The sequence below is a fragment of the Carassius gibelio genome, chromosome B3 (genome assembly GCF_023724105.1).
Source record: "Carassius gibelio isolate Cgi1373 ecotype wild population from Czech Republic chromosome B3, carGib1.2-hapl.c, whole genome shotgun sequence".
Lineage (NCBI taxonomy): Eukaryota > Metazoa > Chordata > Actinopteri > Cypriniformes > Cyprinidae > Carassius > Carassius gibelio.
Window position 1 is genome coordinate 38,169,062 of NC_068398.1, and position 19,622 is coordinate 38,188,683.

The following is a 19,622-nucleotide window of genomic DNA, read 5'->3' on the forward strand; positions in this document are numbered from 1 at the left end:
GTCCTCCATGTCTATAATTTCCTGGTCTGTCAGCTGAATCAAGGCCTCCTTAATGGGATAATTGACCCGGTTGTTTATCTCGGGCCACAGTCGCTCAATCCTGTGGTTCTAAGTAAAACTGTTAAATCACAATTGTGCAGTCCACCATTTTATACACATAAAATATGAATATATGACTTAATAGGTGAAGGTTCAAAAAATACACATGAGTCATAAAAATAAATACCTGCGTCTGTTTGTAAGGCTCTCTTGCTGTATTATATCTGTATGCAGATAGAATCTCTTGCATAAACAGACATAAGTAAAATTCTTTCCCGCAGTCTACACGTACTTGATCCCACATTCCATTGGACAGAATGGCTGGTCTGAAATACATTTAAGGAAAGCATTTACAAATTGCTCACTGCTCTATGAAATTGAGTAGAATGACTATCATACAAACACCAACTCACCTGAATACCTCCTCATAGATAGTAAGATTGTTCTTGATAGGCATGGTTGCATGCCCAACAACTCTGTTGCTGTATCCATCAACTCCTACCACATGCGTAACTCCAAACTCCTAACGAGTTTCTCGTTTTGGTCCATATGTAATTTGTGACCAAAATACTCTGCATTGTATGGAACTGGGTTGAAGTTCCGTGCTCCCTGAGAATGTAAATGGTAGACAATTTATGAGTTTACTAGCTGATTAAGGCTGTATATGTATGTATGTGTGTCTGTGCATGTAAAAGATCAATAAATCATACTAAGTGGTGTTTTTTAAAATGCAAAAACATGTTTTCTGTGGTGGGTAGTTTTAAGATTAAAGGATAGAATACATTAGTTTCAGAAGTATAAAAATCATTATGTCAATGTACTGTCTATCCTCATAAAACATAAAAACTCAATGTGTGTGTGTAGCTGTTTTTATATTCCAGTAGGGAGGGAACTTAATACACATGGGGACTTGTGTCACGATGGGTAAACAAGCTTAGTATAAATTATACAAAAACAATTTTTCTGATTAAGCAAAAATGCTGAAATTTCCTGTAAGGAGCAGGTTTAGGCGTGGGGTTGGTGTAGGTTGATGGAATATAGTATCACACTAGAAAAAACATTAAGCTTATAGAGAGTTCCCTGAAGGATAACACAGCACAGTTGTGTGAGTGAGTGAGTGAGTGAGTAAATGAGTGATTAAACAATTAGACACAGGAGAAATAACGCTGTAAAGTAGGCACCTGTAAGCGAGCTTGGTGGTAAGGTTGATGGACAAGCCTCAGTGCTGATCCCACACGGCGTTCTGCAGCGCGCAGTCCCTTTGAGGCCAGGTAACCGGTCATCATTTTTCGCCCAAATGTTGGTCCAGTCTGTATACATAAAAACATTAAACTGGATATGTCTGGCTGTAAAATGACGGAAAATGTACAGATCCCTTAAGAGTAGCATCAGTTATAAAACTACACATACCTCTCGAACAGCACTGGCCACTGCCACCTCCAAATTATCATCGGACAAAAGCCCCCTCTTTACCAGGTTGCGGCTGCCAAGGAACTTTTTTATGCTGGACACGGAATTGCCTCTTTCAATTCCAATGGACGCCAAAGCAACGGAAACATCAGAATACGTTGCTCCATTATCATATTAACTATGTTTCCAGCTTGATCATTTAGCACTGACCCCATGACTGATGAATAACGTTACCACATTTGCAGAGCGAGAGGGAGGGAACATCCGGTACAGCAAAATGTTTTTGTGAATCAAAAAGCTTATTTTTTTCGTTTTTGTTTTATTGTATATTTATTTGTTGCATTTAAATAGATATTGAGGAAAACAACATAAAAATATGTATCACATTTGTTTTTTTATGTTCATGAATATGGTGGAATATGCAAAAAACGAACGGTTTATTCGTTTTTCCGTTTTGAAAACAAAAACGAATAAAGGAATTATCCGAAGGTACACGGACCCTTACAAGCACACCCTGTTTGTTTTCTTTATTTTGCCAATGGAAAAAGTTTTGTTGTCATTATATGTGTATACAAATAAAAACAGACCTTTTATAGATTTGCCACAAAATGTGTTGGTCGACTCCAGAGGGCTAAGCGCTAAAATGCAACTTTGCACAAGCCATTAGGCAAAACCTGGCATGTTTGGTATCGCCGGACTCAGCAAAGATTCAGGAGTCTACAAAAGTTATAAGCATGTGAATATTCGATTTTACAACCAAGTGGCACTAGCTGAAACCAATACCAAATTTTGTGATGATACATGATGCGTTCTAAAAAATCCAAAATGGCTGATGCCAAAAATGGCTAACATGGGAAAATTTATTTTCATTTGACTAAGCATAATGTTCCCAATCTAAAGACTACTAGGGGGCACTGCACATTAACACTGCAGGTAATCTCAGATCATGCTTGTTATAACGCACCATGTTTGGTTCACATGTTATTCAAGAACAATTGGACAAATCAACTTGAATTCCATAACTTTTTGCCAGCATGGTCTGAAGACGATCGGTTTCAATTTTGTAAAAACCTAGCCTAGGACTAGTTTGTTTTTGAACAATTGAAAAAAAACTATACCTTATGATTAAAAAATAACAATAATAATTACCTTTTGGAAAATGAAAAAAAAATACCATAGGTTAAGTACCACACTTCAAAAGTTGGTTTGTATATTTTAAGAACGAAGTACACAAATCCAGTACAGATACTCTAACAAAATATTAATACTGTAATAAAACCATTAAGTACTCTAAAATCCAATCATTGTGGTCCTTAGCAAACCTCAGCCTGGCTCTTTGCTTCTCATTGATGACGCACTTTTTTCTAGCTTTGCCCTGCACCTAGCTTTTTCAGGATCACCTAATCAGTACTTCATTAAGCAGAATCAACTGTGTTTGTGTTGGAATTCAACGGAAATGGAATGGCTGTCACACATGTAGAGACGCTGATTTAAGAATAATAAATCTTTTTCTAGCTCTTATTGAATAATTTCAATCAGTTATTAGTTAACTAAAACCTTGCCCTGACCAGGGCTGCCTTTTCTAAAAGAACTTAAGGTGATTATAGATTGTCATGGAGCTACAATCAACTTAAGCTTGTTATGCTTTTGGAAAATGCAGACCACAGTCAGATTTTCCTACCTCCCACTAAAACAGTGGGTAGTACAATTCCACAACGAAAAATTCTATGGTAAAGTTATGGTTTATTAACGTTTACACCTACCACAACCCTAATCATACCCTTACAGTACTGCAAATACAGTAATTATGTGTTATATTCGCGGTTGTAGCTAGAAGGGATACAGCTACAGGAAACCAACAATAAATATTATTTTCTACCAATTAGATTGCGTTTTTATTAAAGTCTACACCTACACCAACCCTAAACCTACCCTTACAGTAATGCAGATACATTAAATATCGTTGTTTAGCATGAGACAAAGGACGCGATATTGAAGTGCGTGTGCACAGTAAACCCGGGTAGGAAAATCTGACAGGGTAGGATAAAATGTCAGGACACCGGCCCTCAGCCGTTGGCTAGTTGTGACGAAGCTAATCCCGCTGCTAGCCAAGCCTCTGCCGACGACAATACACCGTCGATGCGGGAAAAGATATCAAACAGGATTCTTGTGACAATAAATGAAAGATTTGACAAGTTTGAGGAAGACTTTAGGTCTCTACAGACATCGGCACGGGATTTCGTGGAGAGAGTGGAGACTGTTGAGGGTCAAACACGAGACCACGAGGACCGCCTGTGCTCTCTCGAAGCGACTTTGACTGATTTGCAAAAGACCAACTTCGCCGGGATCGCACCCTGGAATACAATGGTCACAGGGTTTATATTTTTCCGGACTACACTGCAGAAGTTATGGAACAGCGAAGGGGGTTCAGCGACGTGATGCGCGACTTGAGAGAGCTAAAGACAACACACAGTCTCCGCTTTCCTGCACGTCTCCGTGTTCAGCACAATGGACAGTTCCAGACCTTCACTGACCCTGTAGAGGCGAAATTTGTGGAGACTAAGCTAAGACCGGGGTAGAGACATATGCGCAACACTGGTATTACTCTTAAAATGCTTCATACTGCCTGTTGATACGTTATCATTTTTGTTGTTTTCATCAAGAGTGTTTCCAAAACAGCATCTTTATAGACGGCGTCATTGTTAATAGTTATAGACTAAAATGTTTGTAACTTGGAAGTGGAGTAGAGCGGGTTTTCCGCGATCGTAGTGACTGGTGATGGTTTTTCATACTACTTACATGTGAGTAGTGTTCTCGGGTCGAATTAGGGACAATGTGCTTCATTTCGGGGAAGCCAGGGCTGGGAGGGGATGGGTCGACTTTGTTCTAAGTTCTAAAAGTTTACATGTTCCTGTCTTATGTGCTTGTTTTTTTTCTTCTGTTTTTTTTTTCTCTCTGAACTGCCTCATTTCAATGTCTCAATTTTTTTTGTTGTAGAATTTTATGTCTAACATTACGGAAGAAGCCTTAACATTGGCTTCCTGGAATGTAAGAGGGCTTAGCCATGTAATTAAAAGGTGTAGCTATTCTTTTTCGTAAGAATGTTCCTTTTCGACTTTCATCCATGGTTGCTGATTCCCAGGGTAGATATATAATGGTATATGGGCATATTAATGCTTTCCCAATAACTTTGCTTAATATATATGGCCCCAATTTTGATGACTCTGACTTTTTCCACAAAATCTTTAGTGTAATCCCTGATGCAAATTCTTCAAATGTAATAATAGGTGGATATTTCAACTGTTATTTAGATCCTTATATGGATAAATTATCGTCAAAACCACCACCTACAACCACCTCCATACAAACACTTAACAATTTAATCAAATCTAGAAACATGGTTGACATTTGGAGGCTTCAACATCTGACTGATAGGGATTATTCCTTTTACTCCCATGTTCACAAATCATACACTAGATTTGATTACTTTTTGGTAACATCTGAATTGATTTCCAATATTAATAATACTAAATATCACAATATAGTAATATCTGATCATAGCCCAGTTACACTCCAAATTAAAAGTGTTTTGCAAAAAGGAAACTACTCGTGGCGTTTCAACCCAATGCTAATCAAAGATTCAACTTTTATTTTACATTTAACTGAAAAAATGGATGAGTTTTTTTGCGACTAAGGACAATGGCGAGGTTTCAGATTCAATTTTGTGGGATACCTTTAAGGTCGTAATGCGAGGCCATATTATATAATTTGAGTCGTCTAAAAAACGGGCTTTAAATAGTAGGCTTCGGAAAATAGAGGAAACTTTGCCGGTACTCGAACAAGCTTATAGAGTGTCACTCTCAAAGTCTGATTATAATAAAATATTAAAATTAAAATATGAATATAATTCTATCCTAAATGGCCAAATAGGTAACCTCCTCCTCAAACTCAAGCAGAAGAATTTTCAGTTAGGGGATAAACCTGGAAAGTTGCTTGCTAGGCAATTGAGGGGTGAACAAGCCAAGAAGGCAATTCACATGGTTAAATCAAAAACAGGCATTCTAATAACTAATCCTAATAAGATAAATGAATGTTTCAGGGAGTTTTATTCTGAACTATATACTTCTAAAATTACAGATTCTGACCTTAATTATGATAACTTTTTTTCTAAACTTAATCTTCCAAAACTTAGTGTATCCTCTAGGTCTGATCTAGAATCTTTTCCATCTGGGAAAGCAGCAGGCCCGGATGGGTTTGGCTGTGAATTTTTTAAAGCTTTTAGTAAGAAGCTGGCCCCTTAAATGCTGAGAATGCTACAAGATTCAATGCAAAGGAAAAGGCTTCCTGATTCTATGTATGAAGCAAATATTTGTGTAATTCTGAAAAAAGGAAAAGCTGAAACAGATCCAGCTTACTATAGACCCATTGCTCTTTTAAATTTTGATCAAAAAGTTTTGACTAAAATATTGGCTTCCAGATTAGCACAACATATCTCAACAATTATTCATCCTGACCAAACTGGGTTTATTCCAGGAAGGTTTTCATTCTGTAATGTCCGCCTACTACTTAATGTTTTATATACTGATCATCCGTTAGCCGACAATTCTGCAGCCGTTATTTCACTAGATGCCCAAAAAGCCTTCGATCAGATTGAGTGGCCATATATGTTTGAGACTTTGAAACAGTTCGGATTTAGCGACAAATTTATCAACTAAATCAAAATTGTTTACTTCCATCCGTCCTCATCTGTATTGACCAATGGTATTAGATCCAGCTCTTTTGAACTGAACCGGGGTGTACGACAAGGTGATCCTCTTTCACCTCTACTTTTTAACATTGCGCTCGAGCCATTAGCAGTAGGAATTAGAACTCATCCACATATCCATGGAATCTCTTTGGGCAATGCTGAAAGTATGATAAGCTTATATGCAGATGATCTTTTACTGTATATCACAGATCCTGTGGTTTCTTTCCCCGAAAATCTTAGATTACATTGACACTTTTAGTAAACTTTCAGGATACACCATAAATTGGAGTAAAAAGTGAATTTTTGCCCCTAACAAATAAATTAAGTGATACTTTTTTGAGCAGTATACCATTTAAAATAGTGGATGATCACTTTACATATCTCGGACTGAAAATTTCAAAGAACCCTAAGCAGCTGTTTAATTTAAATTATTTAGACATGATTAATAAACTTAAACGAAGCATTGAAAGCTGGAAACTGCTCCCTTTATCGCTAATTGGCCGTGTGAATGTGATAAAGATGAATACTCTTCCTAAGTTTCTATATCTTTTTCAAAATCTCCCAATTTTTTTGCCGGCAACTTTTTTTAAGCAACTTGATTCAATAATTCTTTCATTTGTATGGAATGGTAAAACACCTCGCATAGCAAAAGCCCACTTGCAAAAACCTGATTGTGGAGGCCTTGGCCTTCCCAACCTTAAGCATTATTATTGGGCAGCAAATGCCAGGGCTCTCACTTTCTGGCAAAGGGGTATTCTGGATGATATGCTACCTGAGACTTCTCCTTTATGGGTACGTGCAGAGGCGATGTCAGTGCCAGAGTCTTCTCTCCCAGCTTTACTTTTTACAGAGTGTAAATCTATACATACATTAGCTAGCAATAATTTTGTATTAAGAAATTCCCTCAAGATTTTGAATCAGATCAAAAAAATCTATAATGCATTTTTACCCAACTTTAACAGCTAAGACTCTTTAGCCTTTGTAGCAAGCTTTTTTAGAGCCTCGACACGTTTTTTTTTTGGAATTTGCGCCTGGCACTCATAGCTGCTGCCACGATGGCATCTTTTGCCATTTTCTTCCCGGCCGTTGGCTTCTCAGAGTGATAAGGCCTTTTACATTTCTGCACAGCTGTACATTAACAGGACTCTCCTTTGTCTTCCGGGAGTAGTACTGAATGGCCGACACCTGCATGGCCTTCAGGTTGTATTTGACCACTTGATAGGACTCATATGTCTCAACACTTAGGTTTGCAGCTTTGGCTTGCAAGATGTTGGACATTACACTGAATGCTGATTCCACCTGTGGACCATGAAAAGGGGATAGTGCAGACAGTGCAAGCTTGAAGAGCGCTGGGTACCTCTGAGTCTTTTTCACAATATTCCACCATAAATCAACTCTTGCCTCCTCTGTCATCTGAGGTAGTGTCATGTCACTTGCATATCTAGGATGGGAAACAACAGTTTAAGCTCATCATTTGACAAAATAATTCCTTTTGTTTCTTCAAAGTTTTAAATTCCAGTTATTGTGCGCGTTTGATGGCGATTCCTTGTGATGTGTGTGATCTAACAAGCACACGGTAGCGAGTCGTTTAAAAACAGCAACAATCTCCAACAATTTAAAATAAAGTAATTTTATGCAAATCCACAGTCTTTTATCCATAGATCAAGCATTATAATGTGAATATATCATATTGGAGAGAGTTTTGAATAACGTTACTGAATGGAGACTATGATTGACAGCCGCAGAGGAGGGAAAACGAGTTTCTGTAAACTTTAATGATGTTAATAGACTTATGTCCCTCACATTAAGCTATGGAATTGCTTCAGATGACTTTGTCACCCAAACTGACGTGAAAAAAGCGGTGGGCGCCGAAAAGCGCGCTGTTTGCTAGTGCTAGCAAATAAGTAACTTAATGTTAACGTTAGCTGCTAAGTTAATGTTAAATGCAGCTTAAACATCCTGTCATAGTGGAAAATCAATCAAAATCGATCATCTAATCAATCGACAACAAAGTCAAATTAGTAACTTATAGGTTATATATAGACACAAGCAATAATAACCCCTTGCCCCCCCCCCCCCCCCCCAATACTCTGCATGGAGACAGAAATGACATACCCAAAATAAAAAGGTTTCGGCTCATGATTCTTTCGGATTAGATACATAATCAACGTATGTTCCCAAAGCTGACACTTTTATTGTTTAGAAATCAGAATTACTCAGACTGTTATTATAATAAAGATATCTAAACTCAAACTTTAAACAAAATAAAATAACAATATTAAAAACATATTTTTAAAATGTTTTTTAAAAAATGTTGATGTAGGATATGAGTTTAGAAACACAGTGTAGCTAAAGCCACAAGTCAACCAATGCTTCATTTGAAATTTCATAATATAATCAGTAAAACTGTGAATTTTATGAAATAATTTCTAAGGCCATGTCATGTGTGTTTTTAGAGAAGGCTTATCAAATTGATTTATGGGGCTTTTCATTTCTGTAAACTCTCATGTAAAGCTCTGCTGTGTTTTCTCTGTATGTATGGCTCTGAATACTCCTCCATTCATGATTCTGTTGTTCTCATGAAACAGATCTTTCACAACTTCGCCAGGTATGAATTACGTGAATTATAATGAAAAAAAGAAATGCACCTGTTATCTAGCAGTATTAGAACTAACATTAGCATTAAGATACATCATACAATTTATTAAATATTTAGGGATTCACCGAATCCAGATTTTTGGGGTTCGGCCGAATACCGAATCCATTGTTTAAGATTCGGCCGAATCCGAAACCGAATACCGAATCCTACTCACATCCTTATTCCATTATCACAGTAAAACATTAATGAAGTAAACAACGTCCACAGCAATGTATTTTTCATTTTATTTTATTTTAACTGTAAAAAAAAAAAGAAAAAAAAAGAATAGGCAACATTATGCCAGGTTGACAAGAAAAACTTTTTTGACAATTACCAAGTTTATACTTACCCAAGTAAACAACCAAAACCTTTCAATAAAAGTGCAGCAATGCAAAGAAAAGTGTTTTTCTTTTCTTTTTAAAAATCTGATTATGTTTGGTGACTTAACTGAAATTAATGTAATTGAACATTAACTCAATAAACATGGATAGTAGGCTGTTTAGTAGGCTGTTTAGTAGGCTGATAGGCTACGATTAGAACAGTAGCCAAATATTACGGAAGATCACACACATATCCTGCATCATAATTAAATTAACGTAAAACCCTTGAATCTTTCACATGAAATGAGAGTTTCATTTAAAAAAAACAAGACGCTCTGCATTAACAGGTGACAGCCGGTTGCAAGTGTGGGAACGAATGTCCCCAGCAGTACTGAAAAGTCTTTCACTGGGCACAGAGGTAGATTTTTGCCATTTTTGCCAGCATTGGAAATCGCTGCTGGTTTGTCTTCCACCACTGAAATGGATCCTCTCTAAGAGGAATCAAAGGCTCACTGGAAAAAACGCTTATCTCGACGTCACCCGATGTGACTGGCTGGCTCTGTATTGCTACGGTATAAATCGTCCCAGCCACTCAAAATTCCTGAACAGTTTAGTTTAGAGCGAACTGTTGGGCCTTGTTCCTCCTCATGTAAACACCTTCACGCAATCACGTCATTGGCGATTATTGCCCTTGATTCAAGCCTTCGGTTTACCCGCTCTCATAACACTTGCACAGAATCAGTTCAGAATCATTCACCAAAAGAATCAGTTCGGTTTAGATGCTCTGTGTGTCTTTCTACTTCACCCTGAATAACACATGCGCAGCAATGTTCCCTCTAATTTTTTTCAGCACTGAGCAAATTTTTTTTTTACTGAGCGCACATTTCAGTATTTTGAGCAATTCGCAACCACACGACCTGCCGAAAATGACTATGAGCCTGCGTTAGCCATAGGGATTCAAAGAGATGACAGCAAATGCATCAATATGTTTACAAGGTTGATATTTATTCAATATCCTTTATAATGGTTGGACTTTGGGAAGATTTTTATGATGGTGTTTTACCAGTCAGTTTAGTTGAACTTAAAGGATCTTTGGTTGATAAGGTTTCAATAAGGTTTAGAGAGGTAATTATGACTGGTTCTCTGGTTATTATGACTGATAATGATATATTAAAAATAAAAGTATCCAAGATGTTTAGTCATTTCTCAGCAGGTACAACATTGAAAGAAAAATGCTAATGCAGTGCTTAACAATAATAGGCCTATTAAATTGACATGGTGTAAATTTTTTCTAAAGGTAGCCTATATAAACAATTTAATAACTGCAACAAACTAGGTTACAAAACAAGTTATTAGAATTTCATTGAGGATAATAGGCCTATCTGGCTATGTGGCTCATCTTGTCTGCAGGCCTATGGAAGACACATCTTTCCAAAGAACAGCATTTGAAAAACAGGTTAACCAAAAGAGAAACATAATGTCTCTTCAAAACACAAAATCATTATTACATTAAAGGAGGGGTGAAATGCTATTTCATGCATACTGCGTTTTTACACTGTTAAAGAGTTGGATTCCCATGCTAAACATGGACAAAGTTTAAAAAATTAAGTTGTACGTTTAAAGGAGTATTTCTGTTCCAAAAATACCTCTTCCGGTCGGTCAGAAGTTTCGCAAAGTTTTTTTCGAGTATGGCTCTGTGTGACGTTAGATGGAGCGGAATATCCTTATATGGGTCCTGAGGGCACGTTTGCCGGAAGAGCGCGTGCTCCCGTCTAGCACAGCAGAGAGAGGCTGAGCACAGACAATCACTGATCAGAGCGAGAGCATCGCGAAATGTCACAAAAGAAGTGTGTTTTTGGTTGCCAGGGCAAGACAACCCTGCACAGATTACCAAAAGAGAAACAGCATTAAGGGACGAGTGGATGGAGTTTTTTTTTACAGAGCATCAACGGAGTTGTGCAAGTGTTTGTGTTTGTTCCCTGCATTTCGAAGATGCTTGTTTTACAAACAAGGCCCAGTTTGACGCCGGATTTGCACATCGTTTATTTCTTAAGGATAATGCAGTCCCAACGAAAAAGGGTCACGATCGTGTGTTGGAACCGCAGGCGGTGAGTAAAACTGCTTCAAATATCTCTGTGTTGTTAACTTAGCTATCGGCACGTAAGCACATCAAGTAAACAACATGCGATGTTGTCATCAAACTGTACTTTCCACATGTACAGCTTAAAAAAAAAAAAAGAAAGAAAGAAAAAAAAAGACGACAAAGTGGAACTTAGTCATTTTCCCAAACCGCTAAGCAAATATATACAGTTTCAGTACATACCACATGCATTTTATGAATAATGAAATGTTATGAAAAGTATGCATTTTATTTATTCACATGCTATGGTTGAAATAATATTTTAGTTCACAACTTTAAGTTCCATTGTTTAAAATAATGTTTTATTGGCTAACGTTTCATACACTTTCAGTTGTTATGCTCTAAAATCCAATGCGATTTGTAATTTCACAGTATTTTCACCTCCTACATCAATAACTAAAGCGCAAAAAGGGCCTATTTTTTCTCAGCTTTGGTGCATGTGCATTCGACACTCAAGCGCCAGTATGCTTAGCCTTTCCTACCCAACTGAGGACCGTGGCTCTCCTTTGATTATTCCCAACTTTGAGAAGCTCTGCTTGCCGGAGGCACTGGACATCATCATGCACAGACAGATTACGATTTGAGACCCAATTACGACATTTGTAAACGTCTGAGAAAGATTCAACGATGACAAAAGCTTATACAAGCTCTGCTGATTCGTTTACAGTCACCGTTTTTTAAGTGCGCATGAATGCAGCAAAGATATAATGTATATATATATATATATATATAGTGAGAGAGAGAGAGAGAGAGAGAGAGAGAAAAAATTGTATATACGTTTTTTAGAGAAAAAAATATTTCATTCAGAAATAGACATAATGCAGACACAAAATGTTTACAAACATTAGGCTATAATAAACACTAGGCTATTTTTATAATAATTTTAAAATACTGTTAATTGAAATTATTTTGTTGTGGAGTGAGGGGAACTAAAATAGCCTAGCAGAGCTTCTCAAATTTCCCCAAAGCTGAACAGTTTTCATTTGCTATATTAGCCTCAAAATAATTCTTAGAATTGAATTTGGAGTATAATAAGCGTTACTTATTATACATTTATTGTTATTCTATATTCTTTACATTAAATAACATTTTAGCATCCAGACACGTCCGGGAACATGGAAACATATGGATTCGTGCCGAATGAGAGAGATGTGCAACAGCTTCACCTTAGATTAATTTGTTTTTGGATTGACGTTTTTATAGCCTAAACTTGAAAGAATTTGTTTTGTAGAGAAACTAATAACTATTTTTATGTTTTTAAACATTTTGCTTTAGACTACAGTTATTTTAGCCTTCATTATTTCGGAAGTAATAGGGGTAATAAAATACGACGTGAGCCGCAACTGTTTTTTTTTTTTACTCTCAAAAAGCAATCTGATACAAGTATTTTTTTTTATTTTTTTTTTACATTGCAGCAAACATTTTTTAATATCTATTTCAAATACTTTGTCTTTAAAGTGTTGAATTTTTTTTTTTTCAAGTAGCTTACATTTGGCAAGAATCTAGAGAAGATGATGTTGTATTGGCTGTGACTAAGTGTTAGATCTCTATTTTTTCCTTTTCTTTTTGAGTAAAGAAAACGGTATACTTTTTTTATTTTAATATTACTATTAGGCAAATTATAGGCAAATTATATACATATTTTTTAAATAACGTTATTAACCGGTATTTCTTCCACCCGAACCGGTTTCTGAACAGTAATAAAATCAGAGAAACGCAGAACGGAAACGTTACAATATCGATTCTGCTCGGAGTGAACCAAATTTTTTTTTTGTGTGTGTGTGTGTGTTTTAAAGGCCTGCTTTATACTGACTTCTCATATGTTCCCTAATTACTGTCAAGCTTTTAAAGTCTAAATATAATTTATGGACTGTACAAACATGGAACACTGTTTTTCCTCACAATTTCATTTTTTTTCCTTTTATTTTTTATTATTATTAATTAATTAATAAATTTTTTAAGTCGTGTGTATGTAGGGGGGAGGGTTTGATGGTTGTTAATGTAATTGTATATGCTAAAACCCAATAAAAAGTATTTACAAAAAAAAAAAATGTGTGAAAGAAAATGTGTTTCCTTGTTAATACAAAAGTATAATTAATACCATTAACATATTTAAAAAACCTATTGCCTAATCCATTGCAAACTTAAAATGTCCATAAGCCACAACATTGTCAACGTACCATAGTTTGACTTGTACTGTGCTGCGCTGATTTCTAAAGACTGTACAGTAACGTCTTGAGTTTAAACAACGCTAAGAGAGAGTTTACGAATGGTCCAGACCAACCTTACGAAAGTGTGACTTACAGAAGATATACTTAGAGTACGAACGTGTCGGAAATCATCCCATAAGGATAAGAGAGAGGTTAAGTAATAGGGGCCCTGGTTAGTAGTTGGTGTGATAGCATCATGTCGAGGAGACAGTGTGTTTTTAATTGTAAAGGCAAGTTTGTTTTATTTTCACTGCCAAAGAATGAAGATCAGAAGAACCAATGGCTAAAATTCATTTTTAACACAATACCAGAGCAGTACAACAAATCCCTTTTGTTGTGTTCACAACATTTCACTGATGACTGCTTTTCTAATCTCGGTGAGTTCAAGGTGGGATTTTCAAAGCGTTTGGCCATAAAAGAGGGTTCATTACCCACTTTATTTGGAGCAACAAGCATCTCCGAATCACAACCTGTAAGTATGATTATGAAGTTGTATTTGTTTTCTCCCAAGCTTCTTATCAGTATGTCGCGCTAGCACTATATATTAATGCTAACGCATTGTTTACTGTGAAGTTGTGTGCTCAGTTTGGTTATGTACGTGCTTATGTCAGTTGAACAGTCTATTGTTCGTTATCTGGCTCGGCTCGGTGTTCATCACAGCAGTTCAGTCAGTGTACTGTTTGAGTGCATGCATTACTCCGGGATATTGGTTTGTTTGAACTCAGAGGGAGAGTCAGCCACATTAAAAAAGTGAACAGCTTAAGTCATTTGTGGATTAATGCGTATTAGAGATGCGAACCGTTTAAAACGATTCAGTTCGATTTGGTGAACTGAATGATTCGTTCGCGAACCGGAAATCCAGCTGCTTTGATTTGAACTCTCTCTCACACAGACACGGAAGAGAAGACAATGCTGAATAAAGTCGTCGTTTTTGCTATTTTTGGACCAAAATGTATTTTCGATGCTTCAAAAAATTCCAACGGACCCTCTGATGTCACATGGACTACTTTGATGATGTTTTTCTTACCTTTCTGGACATGGACAGTAGACCGTACACACAGCTTCAATGGAGGGACTGAGAGCTCTCGGACTAAATATAAAATATCTTAAATTGTGTTTCGAAGATAAAAGGAGGCCTTACATGTTTGGAACAGCATAAGGGTGAGTTATTAATGACATAATTTTCATTTTTGGGTGAACTAACCCTTTAAGATAACCAACTACTGTCCTCCTGACACTGTGGGTATGTTCTTTATTTTGTCTTTTTAGTTCCGACCACAACCATTCTTCTGTGCTGATTGTGATGTCAGTATACACTGAAACCATGTGTTCCACAACAGGGATGCAACAATAGCTGGATTCTTTCAGCCATTGCCTCCAACAACCTATCGTGGAGAGAGCTCTTTCCCAGTGTGGTAAGCTGTATTTCTTTTTGTTTTTTCAGTGTCCCATTCAGTGCTCCACAATTTTTGCAATAGTAAATGCAATATGATCCAACGCAACAGCCTAATGGTAAAATCTGCAAATAGTAATCCATAGGTACATTTGTGACATTTGACTTTAATATTCACGTCATCCTCCTTGACTGTGTAACTTCTGGTTGGTGGGTGTGCGTAGTGGGTGAAGGGTACAAAAATTCTGATTGGTGAACTTCAGTCAGTCAGTGGGTGTTAGTCTTGTACACTGGCTTGTGCTTACCTATCAGAGGTGGCACAAAATAAAGAGATAACATCTTACAGTTGACATTGTTTGGGTGAGTCCTGACTATTTATATCAACCTTTTTCCATTTTGTAGGTCTCTGGAAGAGGTGTCTGTGGAAGGGAGTGGTCAGCTGCCAGGGAAACATTTCAGAGATCCTCAAGTAAAATTGATTAGGATGGACTTGAGCTTTTCTCTGCACTCTGTCATGAATCGCACACACAAACAGAGAGATCCAGGGAACACGAAAAAGTAGGGTGACATAAACCAAGGACTCCATGAAAATGATAGAAACAAACAGGGTATATATATGAACAGGTGAAAACAATGAAAGTGGGAACAGCTGTGTGCAATTAACAGTGATGAATCCAGACAAAGGCTTGTGGGAAATGCAGTACCTGCAGTGGGGTGACTATATGGGGAAGTGAGACCACTAGTGGACACCCAGGGATATACAGACCAGACACTCCCCTCTACCTGCAGAACAAGCTGGCAAATACACCAATAAGCTTTTTTTTGCCATGGATGTAACCTGCAAGTACTGGCCCTACCTCAACAAAGTGACAAAAAGCTGCTCGGTGCTCCAGCACCTTCTTAACATGAAACCATTGCTCGTTTAGTTTTATGTCAAAGCCCATGATTTTACATGTGAGGGAAGAAAACATTACCATTTCATTGACTTTCCCTAAATACCTGCAAAGGTATTTTGGCAGCTTTTAAGAATTTTCTTCAATAGGTTAAATGGAGTCGAGCTTACCAGCAAGGGACCAGATTGACACTTGGGGAGGAGGTTGAGCAGCAGTGTTTGGAATAACGGTGTTTAAAAGAACGGCATTAGGTAACGACGTTATTTTTTCAGTAACGCGGTAATGTAACTAATTACTTTTCCCGTCGTTACAACACCGTTAATGTTACTTAACGTTAAATGCGGTGCGTTACTATACATTGATTTAATAAACTATGCAATCCGAACGCACCCTGGCTCACACAGCGAGTGAGGAGGTGGGTTAATGACGTGATAAGCGATTGTGGTTGGCTAAGGGAGAGTCATGTGTTTCCTGGTAGCCAATCAGAGCCAGTGTTTTTACACACATGCCAGCACACGCGCCAGCGGCGCCAAACACACATGCAACAGCTACACGGAGATTCACAGCAGCAGCAGAGATGGCGAGTCAGGAGCAATCCGATGAAAAGTTGGCATTTTCAAGGTGAAGATATGAGCACTACTTCAAATTCATTGTGGTCAAAGGCAAGAACGTGCATGTATTGTGTACATGTAATGTGTGACACGCATCTACAAAGCTAGTGGCCAAGAACACTTTTCTTACAAAGATAATACTTGAAGTGCAGGATAAAACTCTTGCTGTCTGTTGACGTGCAATAAATATTGAAAGTTATGTACCTGTCTGTTCTACTCATTTCAACTGACTTGTGAAAACTGCAAAAAAAAAAAAAAAAAAAACTTACAGTATAACCATTTCAAACAATGGGTATAATTCTTTCAACATTTGTTTTTATAACAATACACCATACTTTCACCCAAAACGATTAATTAAAAAGTTGAAATGGGTAAATACATATTTGTTATATTTAATTTTCTGTTCTGGCATAATTGTTAAAACACTAGACATTGGCATTGTTGTTAAAACTCTTGACATGCTTATTCTGTGCATTTTGAGCACGTTTTGTGTTAAATCGCATTTATTTTGTCCATCAAAAGTGTGCTTTCACTTTAATTGAGCGTGAGCAGCACAGCAAAAATAGACCGGACGGCGAAACCCCCGCTGCACTGCTGTTCACGCGATGCCCCTGCTTGACGCTCACGCACTGCTCCCGGTCCCGATGTGAATGCACTCTTTTTTTTTTTTTTTTTTTTTTTTTATTTGAAGGCCACAAAACGCTTGAAAAACCAACTTCAGGACCTGGAAAGCATGAGAATCCGGCTGGCAGTGACACAGGTTGAAGTTGAGGGCTGGGTCACTGATATTAAAGCTGCGGTAGGGAACTTTTGACGCTCTAGCGGTTAATAAACAGAACTGCTTGCGTCTTGCGGAAGAACATCGTAGCCGGAACTACTTCTCTCTGTTTATGTCTATAAAGAATCACAAAGGTACTGGGTTACTCCGCCGCGGTATCCCCGAAGCAATCTAAAATAGTCCGAATATAAACACTCATTATAGGTGCACCCTAGTGATTCAGGACAAGCCAAAAACACGGTTTGGAAAATGGATTCATGGTGTACTCGCTTATTATATACATTTTTCTACATTTTGAACACAAACAAAGTTACGGACGGCAGCTCTGATTGGTTATTTTTTACCGGGAGCGATGGAGTTTCTGCAAATGGCATTAGGACACTGGGAGGAGCCAGAGGAGCTTGATTTTTTTCACAGATTATCTGTCTCGTATTCTACTGTCAGGACATAATGACAGGTTTAATAAATATGTTAAAAATATTTTTTTACAAAAGTTCCCTACAGCACCTTTAAGGAGTGGGGAGAAGGTGTGAGTTATACTATTACTTCAATATCTCAGTTCTGCAGAATAATGGGACACATGCTTCTGCAAGTAATTACTGTATTAAAATGAAATCATACATACACTGTTGTCTTGGTCATGTACTTATGCAATTAAAATGACACATTTTAGTATGTAGTGAATGCACACTGGAAATCATGTGCACAGTCCAAAAGTTGGAACTTTGGACATTTCTTGCAATTAGCGGATCCCATTTTGGCTATGATCTCATTCTCTTTGCTACCCTGTTCAGGGGCGTGGCTAGAGCATTTTCAGTGGGGAGTGGGGGTGGGGGGGTTATGCTGGGGCACTGCCTCCAAATGGTGTGGCCGCCAGTGACCCCATCCCCCCCCCCCCCCCCCCCCCCCAAAAGGCTCAATTCTACAGTATATTACATAAATCCTATGGATTTTATTTTATTTTTTTTTAACTTGAATAAAGTTACTTTTAAACAAATGTTGTAATAAAGCACATTTTTGATTCATTTAGTTTTTTGTCATCCATTCAGTTAAATTTGAAAGCCACTGTTTATTATTTAATCAATTTTATGAAATAAAAGCAATTTTAATAATGAGCAATTAAAAAAAAAAAAACATAAGCAGAAACGATGTCAACTATTTTCTTTTAATAAGTATTTTGTCCATTACAATATACAGTAGTTTAATACACAATCTATTTCAAATAATTAAATAAATAAAATTTACCCCCACTGTATTAATTGATATGGTTTGGCCAAAACATCATAGTGTTTCATTCACCATTTCTTACAGTTTAATTTACAAAAACTGAGTAACACAGAGTTTAAAGTTTTAGCACTGTAACAGTTCAAATTAAAACACTACAGTTTTAAAAATAAAATATGGAACCATAACATTGTGCTCTGCTAATATATTAAAGAACAGTCTTTAGTTTATAAACAATAAAAACAGTAGCCGAAAGAGAGGAAGACAGTCGAAAAAAAAAAGAAGGTAGACCTCAACTAAAACAGCTGGATTCTTCTGACAGTGGATTCAACAATCTAGAACAAATTTTTTGTTGTCTTTTCACCAAAGTTTCTACCGCAATATTGCATTGCTTTCCAGTGTCTACAGTGTCTTTCCAGATTTCATCAAAAGATTAATCACTTCTTAGTTGAAGCATTTCAAGACACCCTCCAAGACCTAAGTCCAAAGCCTTCACTAAATCAAGAGACATTGACTGAAGCATGTCTGCAAGGAATTTTGCCTCTCCATGGACTTTTGAAAAGATGACAAGTGTTCCAATAAAGGTAAGATCCAGTTGGACAAGTAAACCCCGTGCCTCCACAGAGCGTTCTCCTCTGTTCTCCACATCAATATCATGTAGCACACGCAATACAGAAGGCAGTCTGTCCTTAATGTTTTTGCAAGCCTGGTACAGACATACCCACCTGGTGTCACTGAGCCTTTGTAGCTCTCTTGGGGCACCTTGATACACTTCCTTTTGCATAGAGAGCAATTTCTGGTGCACATAGGAGCCTGACATCTACACATACAATTTCTGTAGCAAAGAAAAGAAGGTTTCAGAATCAGGCACTGATTGTGTGGAGTCAATGAGAACTAGGTTAAGACAATGTGCATTGCAGTGCACATAAAAAGCGTGATTTGTTTTAACTTTAATCCTCGCTGCAACTCCAGAGTGTCTCCCTGACATGACTGAGGCCCCATCGTACCTTGCCCCACTAGATTTGACCTGACCTCAAGTCCATACGTCTCCAGGCATTGTATTATTTTTTGAGTGAGTCCCTCTGCATCAAGCTCAGTAGCTTGCTTGCAAACAAGGAAGCTTTCGTGGACTGCACCATTATAATAGTACCTAAGCACCAATGACAGTTGCTCTTTCTTTTTTAAATCCCTCGTTTCATCTACAATGATAGAAAAATAT

General features: G+C 37.4%; 1 long non-coding RNA gene across 1 annotated transcript; it reads right to left on the reverse strand.

Moving 5' to 3' along the window:
• Positions 1–526: 526 nt before the first annotated feature.
• On the reverse strand, positions 527–1,604 carry LOC127953519 (uncharacterized). Its single transcript, XR_008153285.1, has 3 exons — positions 1,450–1,604; positions 1,221–1,349; positions 527–648 (listed from the first exon to the last, which is right to left on the reverse strand). It is a non-coding gene; the product is annotated as an uncharacterized LOC127953519 (long non-coding RNA).
• Positions 1,605–19,622: the final 18,018 nt, after the last annotated feature.